At 31.6% G+C, this 11,685-nt stretch overlaps 1 pseudogene; it reads right to left on the bottom strand.

Annotated features, from left to right (window-relative positions):
- Positions 1–3,373: 3,373 nt before the first annotated feature.
- On the bottom strand, positions 3,374–8,215 carry LOC114425582 (annotated as a pseudogene).
- Between the last annotated feature and the right edge of the window lie 3,470 nt (positions 8,216–11,685).

The raw sequence follows: 11,685 nt of genomic DNA on the forward strand, positions 1-11,685 counted from the left end.
TCCTTTGAACACCCGGCAATCCCTCTTTAAATGACCAGGTTTCCCACACTTCCAACATGACAATTTTATCTGTTTGTTTGGACCTTTGTTCTTATTTCCTTGAAATTATCGTTTGTTACCTTTAACATTGTAATTTTGCTTAACTGTTCCACTTTCCTCTACCATATTAATGGAAGAGGAACCTGCTACGTTTTTATCATTGACTTTGTCAATTTCCTGAGCCCTCAGCGACTCCTCAATAATGAAATGACTACCGAGTTAAACTAGAGTCAACTCTTCCTTCTTATGTTTCAAGGTATGCTTGAATTCTTTCCAAGAAGAAGGCAGTTTATCAATTATAGATGAAACTGCAATGGATTCATCCATTTTCAAATCATGTTGAGTAAACTGACCCAAAATCTGCAGCAGTTCATTATATTGTTCCATAACAGGCCTCGAATCAATCATTTTGTAATTAAAGAAATTACTAACTAAGAATTTGTTACTTGAAGCATCTTCTATCATATACTTGGATTCAAGAGAGTCCCATAATTCCTTAGCAGACTCAACATTTTGATAAATATCAAAGAGAGAGTCAGACATACCGTTCAGAATGTGTCCACGACAAATGTAATCGTCGTTCTCCCATTTCGAACGCTTCCTTGTTTGATCCAGAGTTTCGTCTTCCATAAACACCGACATCGGTGTACTTAGCAAATACACCACATTCAATGTTGTAAAGAGAAAGTGCATCTTCTTCTGCCATCTTCTGAAATCCTGCCCTTCAAACTTGTCCAACTTCGCAAACTTGCTTGTCATCTTCGAACTATCGTTCGTCATCTCGAAAGATTTGATTCAATCTTTTGTTGGTTAATTTGAAAATCGAGATAATACTGGATAAATCTGAAGTCGTGTATAACACTTTCAGATTGAATCAAATTTTGGGGTTTAACCAAAATTGTTCAATCGGATAAAATCAGAAGATTATAATTCAAGAGTTTTGTTTTGGTCTTGTATGTTTTGTCACCTGTTATACTTTCTGAACCAGAATGATTATTTATGATCAAAGAAAAGGTGATTTTTGGCAGTTGATGGAAGTTATTTCTTTTTAAAAATTGCCGTTGATGGAAGTTTTAGTAACTTCCAACCGTTGATGGAAGTTTTATTAACTTCCATGTAACTTCCAAAATTTGCCTAAACCGAACATCTCGTTATTACATTAAAACAAGCGTGCACTCTTATTTTAACATAATAAAGAGATCAATTACACTAAAATGTCCAACAGTACCCTGCTATGCACTCATGCATTACACTCCATTTCCCTTTGTCTAACCATCCATAAAATTCGGTGCTAATAAAAGGGTAAAAGGCAAGAAAGAAAATTAAAAAGGATATTGTAATCATGGATGTCTTTTTTGTCTTTTTGCTCATATGATATTATAGTACCACTTTTTTTCTTTCACAGAATTAGTGCCTAAAATAATAGACTATAGACTATAATCGGTGCAGCGAGCAAAGGGAAAGACTGCATGATTAATTCGCTATTAAGAAATGATATTAGTTATTACAAATTTAGCTACTTGAGAAATTAGTACTCTTTCCAACTGGAAGAAATGAATTCAACTATTGTATGGAAACATTGATGACTTTTAACTTTTCTTAGGAGAAAAGAATGATGTGAAACTTTTGTTATTTGATTCTTTGCTTGCCATTGTCTACTAGTATAACTATTTATAATTTAATTACAAAGCTGACAAAACGAGACATATCACTCTTTAATAAATTTCTTAAGTGAATTTTCTTAATTATTGTCATTCTTACTTCAAAAATTTACATTTAAATATTGAGTAATTACTAAATTCTGTGAGAAGAGCACAATAGACTAGGTGTAAAATACCAATCGGCCTGCAAAGATTTGTCTGCGGTATCTGCAACCTCCATACCTCATGCAGCCAACAATGTTTTTATTTATTTATTTATTTGTGCCTGTGTTGATGTTAGTTATGTTAAAGGAAGTATTCTCTTTAAGGTTTGGATCTCATTATGCAAAACAGGGTAGTAATTAGATAATTAGTCTTTACAATTACCAAAAAAATATTTAGTTAAAGTTAACACTGCTAGGTGGCTTGTAGCAAGAAGCAAAATTTCCTAAGTTAGAATTTTTTCAGAGTATGTGGCTATGTTTCTAAATGGTTTTGTTTTAATACGAGATGGATTAAAGTTTTACAGTATCTGTAAATTTTAATTAACAAAAACAATGGACTCTTGAGTTCAACTATATTCTGTTTAAGTTAGAGGGTAATTTTGCATCTTGGCATTGCAGTTATAAAGCTTAATTTTCATATAATGTACTGTGAATAAAATTTCAGTAAATTCACCCTATCAAAATACACAGGCCAATATATATTTTTTGAACCCAAAAGAATGAATACAAAAGATGAACAATAATTCATCAGATAAGTAAATATTTAAAGTATCTAAGACCAAACACTAAAGAAATGAAAGGTTCAGATTTTACAGAAGATGGACAACAGTAGACTACCGCAAAATGATCCTTTAAAGGCTCTCTTTTGGCGGCGATAACTTAATTGCCGGCAAACTATTTGATTTTGTGGCTAATTAATATTTGCCGCTAAAAAAAAATACTATTTACTAGCAACTAATAAGGCACCCATGCGTTTGGACGGGTTATGAGTCATTTCTGTTTTCACGCATGTTTGAAATATATTTACTTATAAAATTAAATATTTTCATTGAGAGAGAAATATAATTAGCTAATTAAGTTCTCTAAAATGGTAGAAAGAATGGGAGTATTAAAGCAGAAAAAAATATATTTAGTTATACTCTCACATTTCTTATTTTATTTATTTAAAACACCTATAAAATTGTATTGTATACATGTAATATGACGATGTCAGATAAAATTAAGAGCATCTGATAAATGTAAAATATGAATTATATGAGAAGAAAATTACAAAAATAGAAAATGCAGGTAATATATGGTAATTTATAATAATTAATGTTTACTCCCATATAATTAAGTTTATAATCAAAACTTGCTTCATGATGGATCCCCACCGTCACTATCTAATGTGGATATTAAGAGGGGATTTTTTAGAAGCATGTTAAGGGAATAGAAGCTTCTGGCAGAGGGAATAGAAGCTTCTGGCAGAGGTAATAGAAGCATGTTAAATATATTTTTGGGCTTCAAAATCCTTTATCAAAACTTTCAGTTACTTTCTAATGAAACTTTTTATAACCAACTTTATAAGGGTTGGATTGCTTTTACTTGGTCACATTTACATTCTTGCAATTTTGATGGACCTTCAATATGAATTTTATCATTCTTCATTTTCACTAGAAAACACATAATGAAATTTGAATCAAGATCCTATTAAACTGGTTAAACCAAAAGTATTAGTGCATTAAAGTTAATATATTACAATAGGATCACTCTCACAGCCTATACAAGATATATGATACACACAGAATGAAAACTTAAAATTTTCCCCTATCACTTACAATATAGAAACGCAAACATTCACTTAAACACACTTTTACAATATCAAGCATCAGACCAGGTAATATCAAACCCACCCCAATCATTTTTGGGCACTCCTAAGGCTTTCCAAACAGCCCTTGATGCATCAACAATGTTGTTGGGACATGGAGGTTGATAGTCATGATCTGCATCACATCCCTTTCTTGAGTCACATTGATCAACCACCATGGCCACCACACTTCTACCATTGCCACTAATTGTGATGTTGTGGAGGCACCTTCTCTTGTGGTCGAACCATCCAGTGGACAGTGCCACGACCGGTGTGTCATCGGAATGGTACTGGTTGTCGCATTCTGAAGGACCACCACCATCTCCACCCTTCTCAAAACTGTTAAGAGTGAGGTAGGCCTTGGTGTGGCTAGACATTGGTGGTGAACATTCATATGTTGTGTACATTTTGCCTTCTTTGCAACAGTCAGAATCATTCTCTTGGTTGCATTGTCCTGGAGGGGCTTTCTTTCCTCTAATTCTTCCACTGGGGTGGCACTTTTGAGCTTCGGAGTAAAAACAACTTGATAAGATGAGAGTGGCTAATAAAATGATGGATGCATTTGACCAAAACCTCTTCATTTTGTCCCTGAACTTCCTTGTTTCTTCTCTTTGTTGTATGGAGATGGTTAAGTTTAAGTGTTTGATGCTTGGATATGGAGATTTAATTTGTATATATAGAGGCCTCTTGATCAGGTACATGATTTGGCTTCGAAATATAGGTTTTTGTTTGGGTCAAACAATGAGTTCTAGACTGTCTTTTTTTGCCAATTAATTGACAAGTAGTGAAACATTCTTAAAACACCAAAAACTCAAATTCCAATTCCAATCCCAATCCCAATCATACAAACTTTATAGTTGGAATTTGAACACATACTTGTCCTAGTTACAATAAATATATAATAAGTCAGACTTATGTAACCTCATACGTTATGAAATTTTAGTCCTTGTTATTGTGCTGCACAAACAACAAAATAAGTTTCTTTAAATTTTGTGAAAATTACAGTACTTTGAAATATACAAATGGAAGAAAATTAAAAGAATTATCATAGTATCAGTTTTGAAGAAAATTTATGTTTTGAAACTAAAAAGTCTAGAACACGTATACGTTTGGAATAATGATTATATTTCTTGCTTGTTGTCTTATTATTTGGATGATATTATGTGAAACATTCTTGTCACAGGAAAAAAAAAACTGATTTCTTGATTTTGAATAGTGCCAAGAAGTTAGTCTAAATATATAGTAATCAATAACATGCATGGCCATGGCCGCTAATCCATATGAAAAAGGCCAAATCCTTAAAGAAACAAGATTGATAAACATAATAAGAACAAAGTTGCAGTCTTCATAATAAAACAAATAAAATATTCAACAGATTAGCTTTGGTGTAAAATACCAATTGGCCTGCAAAGATTTGCCCGCCGTATATCTGCAACCTCCATACCTTATGCAGCCAACAAGTTTTTATTTATTCATTTATTTGTGTCAGCGTTGATGTTAGTTATGCTAAGGAAGTATTCTTTAAGGATTAGATCGCATATTGATAATTTGTCTTTATGTTATTGTAATTACCAAATTTTATTTAGTAAATATTTGATGTGGTAGATTATGTAAACTTGGAATGAACCAAAACAAAATTGTAACGGGAGATGTTGTCAGTTAAAGTTAATACTGCTAGTTGGCTTGTAGCAAGAAACAAAATTTCCTATTGGGCATACTACTAAGTTAGAATTTTTTCAGAGTACGTGACTGTTTCTAAGAGCAGTTTAGACTCTAATCAAATTTAATGGGTCACTTCATAGCTCCAATGGTTACTACTTAATATCCTCCGGTTTTCCCATAACCCTTACAAGGTGTTGGAACATACTTTTTTTAACAAAATAAATTTAAGCAAGATTTTCAAATTAATTTCAAATAGTATTATTCTGAGTTATGTATGCAGCTCTCTGTTTATATGATCAATTTGAACAAGCTTGGCTGTCCTGCATATATGATATATCATTGCAAGATTACAGAATAACTACTATTTCTACATGTTTTTTTCTTGTTGCTGAGAATGATTTGGGCCTAAATTAAAATATAGGTTTTGTTTTCATCCGAGAAGGATTAAAGTTTAACAATATTGTAATTAACAAAAACAAAAGGGAAATGGACTCTTCAATTTAACTGTGGTGTATTCTATTAAAGTTTAATTTGGTGGTAATCTTGCATCTTGGCATTGCAGTTATAAAGCTTAATTTTCATATAATATACTGTGAATAACATTTCAGTAAATTCACCCCATCAAAATACATAGGCCAATCTTTGTTGACACCAAAAGAAAAGAATACAGAAGTTGAACCATAATTCAACAGATAAGTTAATATTTAAAATATTTAAGACCAAACACTGAAGACAAGTGAAAGATTCAGATTTTACAGAAGATGGACAGTATTAGATACATCTAACATGACGATGTAAACTTGTAAATATAAAATATGAACTATAGGAGAAGAAAATTACAGACTAGAAGCTCACTGAACAGTTAACACATATATACAAACAGAAATAGAAAATGCGTCCAATGGTAATTTATAATAATTAATGTTTACTTCCATATAATTAAGTTTATAATCAAAACTTGCTTCATGATGGATCCCCACCATCACTATTTAATGTGAATATTAAGATAGGATTTAGGAGAAGCATGTTAAGGGAATCGAAAACTCCAGGCAGAGGGAATGGTTAGGAGCGAGGAAGGCATTAATTAAATTAGAAAGCAATGGTCTCCTAATTATGCTCATGGTATGTTGAAAGAAAAAATGTTGAGCTACCCCCAATCACAAAAGGCCCAACTCAAATAGATGACTTTGGTATTGTTGGGCAAGGATGCAAAAACAATAGAGTGATTATAAACTTTAATCATTTTGTTCATTCCTTGCAACTGTACTGAAAATTTAAAGGCTTAATTATATACTACTGCAAAATTCTCTTTTAACATTGGTTATTTAAGATTTTTTACCATCGGTTTTCCCAAAACCAGATGTAGAAGTTTCTACATCGGTTGTAATTATATCCGTAGAAAGCTGTGCCTGCAAAAAAAGTAAACAAAACTGACACTTTTCACATCGGTTTTTACTAAAGTCTATGTTGAGAGCATACTTTGCACCGGTTATAAATAGAACTGATGTAAAATATCATTTTTTTTTAAAAATGTATATCCACAGTCAGTAGCCTTGAGTTCTAGAAGAAAAAAAGCACAAAAAAATCAGAACATCAAAAATATTGTCCTGTACCTGCTGTACTAACCAAATACTAATATATAAAAAAAACTTAACTTTAAAGTCCCAGGACTACTCATTTCTCTTCCAAAATAACACTCAGAAACAAGAAAAACAGGACAATATAAGATGAAGAATAGGGAATTCACTTTAGTGTAACACATTACCAAACACAACAATATTACAATAATGGTTTAAAGTTTAACTCCACTTTTCTTTTGTCTAGTCACCTTAAAATAAGCTTCAAGTTTCTTTCTCAGTGCAGCATATTCTCAGTGATTGGTAATTGATGTACCAAAGGGCGGTGCTTTTAGTAAAGGAGCTTCAATGATCTATTCAAATCAGGAAAAATGTGAGAACACTGTATCAACATTTATATTATATACAGAACTGTTTGTGAAAGCTATGGCAGCTTAGTAAAAAAAAAAAGCATTAAATATATTTTTGTGCTTCAAAATCCTTTATCAAAACTTTCAGTTACTTTCTAATGAAACATCGTATAAACAAAGTTTGAAAGGTTTGGATTGCTTTTACTTAGTCACGTTTACGTTCTTACAATTTTGATGGACCTTCAATTTGAATTTTATCATTCTTCGTTTTCACTAGAAAAACATAATGAAATTTGAATCAGGATCCTATTAATCTGGTTAAACCAAAAGCATTAGTGCATTAAAGTTAATATATTACAATAGGATGGTCACCTCACATTACAATCATTCTCTCGCAGCATATACAAGATAGATGATACACACAGAATGAAAACTTAAAATTTTCCCCTATCACTTACAATATAGAAACGCAAACATTTACTTAAACACACTTTTACAATATCAAGCATCAGACCAGGTAATATCAAACCCACCCCATTCATTTTTGGGCACTCCTAAGGCTTTCCAAACAGCCATTGATGCATCAACAATGTTGTTGGGACATGGAGGTTGATAGTCATGATCTGCATCACATCCCTTTCTTGAATCACATTGATCAACCACCATGGCCACCACACTTCTACAATTGCCACTAATTGTGATGTTGTGGAGGCACCTTCTCTTGTGGTCGAACCATCCAGTGGACAGTGCCACGACCGGTGTGTCATCGGAATGGTACTGGTTGTCGCATTCTGAAGGACCACCACCATCTCCACCCTTCTCAAAACTGTTAAGAGTGAGGTAGGCCTTGGTGTGGCTAGACATTGGTGGTGAACATTCATATGTTGTGTACATTTTGCCTTCTTTGCAACAGTCAGAATCATTCTCTTGGTTGCATTGTCCTGGAGGGGCCTTCTTTCCTCTAATTCTTCCACTTGGGCGACACTTTTGAGGTTCGGAGTAAGAACAACTTGATAAGATGAGAGTGGCTAATAAAATGAAGGATGCATTTGAGATAAACCTCTTCATTTTGTCTATGAACTTCTTTGTTTCTACTTTTTGTTGTATGGAAGTGTTTGATGCTTGGATATGGAGATTTCAATTTATATATATAGAGGCCTCCTGATCAGGTACATGATTTGGCTTCGAAATATATGTTTCTTTTTGGGTCAAGCAATGATTTCTAAACTTTCTTGTTTTTCTAAAATGACAAATACCACATTCTTAAAATGCCAATAACTCAAACTCCAATTCCAATAATGCAAACTTTAGAGTTGGATTTTGAACACAGACTTGTCCTAGTTACAATTACAAATAAATAACAAGTCAGACTTGTGCATAATGAAATTTTAGTCCTTGTTATTGTGCAGCACAAACAACAAAACAAGTTTCTTTTAATTAGTGAAAATTACAGTATTTAAAATATACAAATGGAAGAAAATTGAAATAATCATCATAGTATCGATTTTGAAGGTAATATATGTTTGGAAACTAAAAATCTAGAATACATATATGCTTGGAGTAAGGATTTTACTTATGCTAGTTGTTTTATTATTTGAATGATAATCTGTGATACATTCTTGTTGTAGGTAAAATAACTAGTTTCTTGATTTTGAATAGTGCCAAGAAGTTAGTCTAAATAATAATCTATAAATAGCATGCATGGCCATGGCCGCTAATCTATATGAGAATGACCAAATCCTTAAAGAAACAAGATTGATAAACATAATAAGAACAAAGTTGCAGTCTCCATAAGAAAACAAATAAAATATTTAACAGATTAGCTTTGGTATAAAATATCAATTAATTGGCCTGCAAAGACTTGCCTGCCGTATCTGCAACCTCCATACCTCATGCAGCCAACAACGTTTTTATTAATTTATTTATTGGTGTCTGTGTTGTGTTAGTTACGTTAAAAGTTATTTTTTTTCAGGGTCAAAGACCACGGTGTCCTTGAGCTTATTATGTGAAAGATTAATTTCGCTCGTGACCTGTGACTCCTGTTGATCCAAGGGAATTTGTGAAAATCGAACACGGATTATTCCGTTAAATAATTTGTTTTCACTCATATGATGACATTAGAACCTTACACAATTACATTAACCATTTGAATTCAAGGAAGTATTTTATAAGGATTGGATCTCATATTATACATCACAGGGTAGTAAGATAAAAATGTTAATAATAGCTAGTTATTAACCGATGAAAATGGACTAATGGAGTATATATAAATTTAATATTTATATTTCATGTATTCTTAATTATTTCATTTCTTTTTACTTTATCTTCATATTCTTTTGAAGATCTAAAATGAATTGTCAAAATAAATTTACAGTTCAAAAAGTTATAAAATTAATGTAAAAAATAATTTTTAGTATTCATGCATTAATTAAGTCGTTTTAAAGGTTGTCTTAGGCTTCAAAATCTCTTCACACGACCCTGTTTCTCTACCTTGAGCATGAACCGGGAGAATTTAGTAAATCCTTTGAATAATAGCTGGGTGTTTCTTGGTTGTTAATATAAGAATTGCTTAACCACATGCTTATATGTATTGAGTTGCTATTTTAGTTAATTTCAAAATCCTCTTTTAGTTAATTTTTCCAATTTATAAAAGTATGTCTATGCATATTAAAACGTCTATATATCTTCAAATTAGTCTGATGTCTTCAATAATATAAAAAATACATATTAATGGATGGAAATGTAAAAGATGAAACTAAAACTTATAATGATTGTAATTATCCAAAACACACATAAAAGTATGGTACCCCTACCAAATACAACAAGGTGCATGTTAGACAGCAACCATAGGAAACACTAGCATGCAGACAAGAAATTTAAAAGGTTCAAGTTGGAAGCTTGGCTTTCTTTGTTCATAACCCTTCATGTGGTGGCTCCTTTTCCACAAGCGAATACAAATACAACCCTAATAAAAGGAATCCCAATAATACTATGCACGCTTCAGTGAGAGAGATTTAGAAGATCCAACATGCATCAGAATGGCAAAAAAATAATACATAGCCACGTGCAAGCGACAAAATGGTGCGCGCAAAAAAATCATTGCAAAAAGAGACCACACAAGTCGAGCAAAGGGGACCAGATGAAAACGGGGCCATGTTTTGGCTAAAGCTGGAAAATTGATAACTGGCTGCATATATTGATGATAATCCAAAGTTGCGTGGTTTTCAGCACGCGTTTGTTCGGAATGAAGGCCTCGTCTACTTCCTCATGCTTGATTTCAATACAAACGGCAGAGTTGTCTAGATGTTGTGAAGTCTTTTTTTCATCCATATAGAAAGTTGGAATGTTCAACTCCTTTCTGCAGCATATAGAAAGTCAATAGAAGGATCAGAAAGGATGTTAATGATGTGAAAAGAAAGATTCCTTTGTGTCCAAATTCGCCACCAGTGACTATTTATTATCAATAATTCAATATAATTAATCACTTTTGTCTTCTATTTCTATCTCTCTCAAGTTGTTTACACCTCTAAGGGTTGCCAACTATATTTTTCCTTGTTTCAATTTTGTCCCTCTTTCCACACTACATCAGGTTGTCTTAATAACAGTTGCAAACACCCCATCATGTCTCTTTGGGTTTTCAGGAATTGGGTTTTTTTTTTTTTTTTCAGTATAAAAAATTAGAAGGGAGGGACAAAGAGAGCTTCAAGAAGGGTTCCTTGTGATGGAAGAAAGGAGGGATTGATTTGAATAGGCGCTTGAAGAAAACTTTTGACCTCCTTGTTTTTTAAGACTTGAAATTTGAAAATGATAAGTTATCATCAGGAGAGAGACGGTAAGATAAAACAATGAGAAAATTTATCTTTTAGCATTTTCCTGTCCAATAATATTTGATGCACGTCAAGCAACAAATTAAGATAATATTATCTCATCAAGTTTGACATAAATTAGATGATATGATAAACTGATAATACATCATATATAAATTATGTTCAAATGATAAAATGAGATCAATTCTAAATAAATTTTAATTTTGTTTTTATAAATTATAAAAAATATTATTACTTTCTGCCTTTTATATAGGAAACAAATAATTAATCTATTAAGATTAATAAAAGTTTCAGTAAAAAAGATCAATAAAAACAGATAATTTCATTTTAATTGATAATGTTATAAATTTAAATTTTATTTCAATAATACTCATAATGTGCATGACTATAACTCACCTTACAATAATAAATATAAACTATAAAATTCCTAGATTCAAACCTGATAAAAATAAGAAAAAAGTTTAATAATTGTGTAAATTAAGAAAAAAAATTGTTATTGATTACCATTGAGTTTTAATCTAAATCAATAACTTTTCGAAAAACGAATAAAATAAAAATGTTTCATGGATTTTCAAAGAAAATAACAATATTTTTAAATTATAATTTATTTTTGAAATATAAATGAGTAAAAAATAAGTTATAAATAAAATTACTTACATATAACAGGATTCTAGTGTTAATATTCAAAATTTAATTAATAAAAATATAAATAAATTTATTAATCTTTTGTTACTCTAAA

Source organism: Glycine soja, chromosome 9 (genome assembly GCF_004193775.1).
Source record: "Glycine soja cultivar W05 chromosome 9, ASM419377v2, whole genome shotgun sequence".
Lineage (NCBI taxonomy): Eukaryota > Viridiplantae > Streptophyta > Magnoliopsida > Fabales > Fabaceae > Glycine > Glycine soja.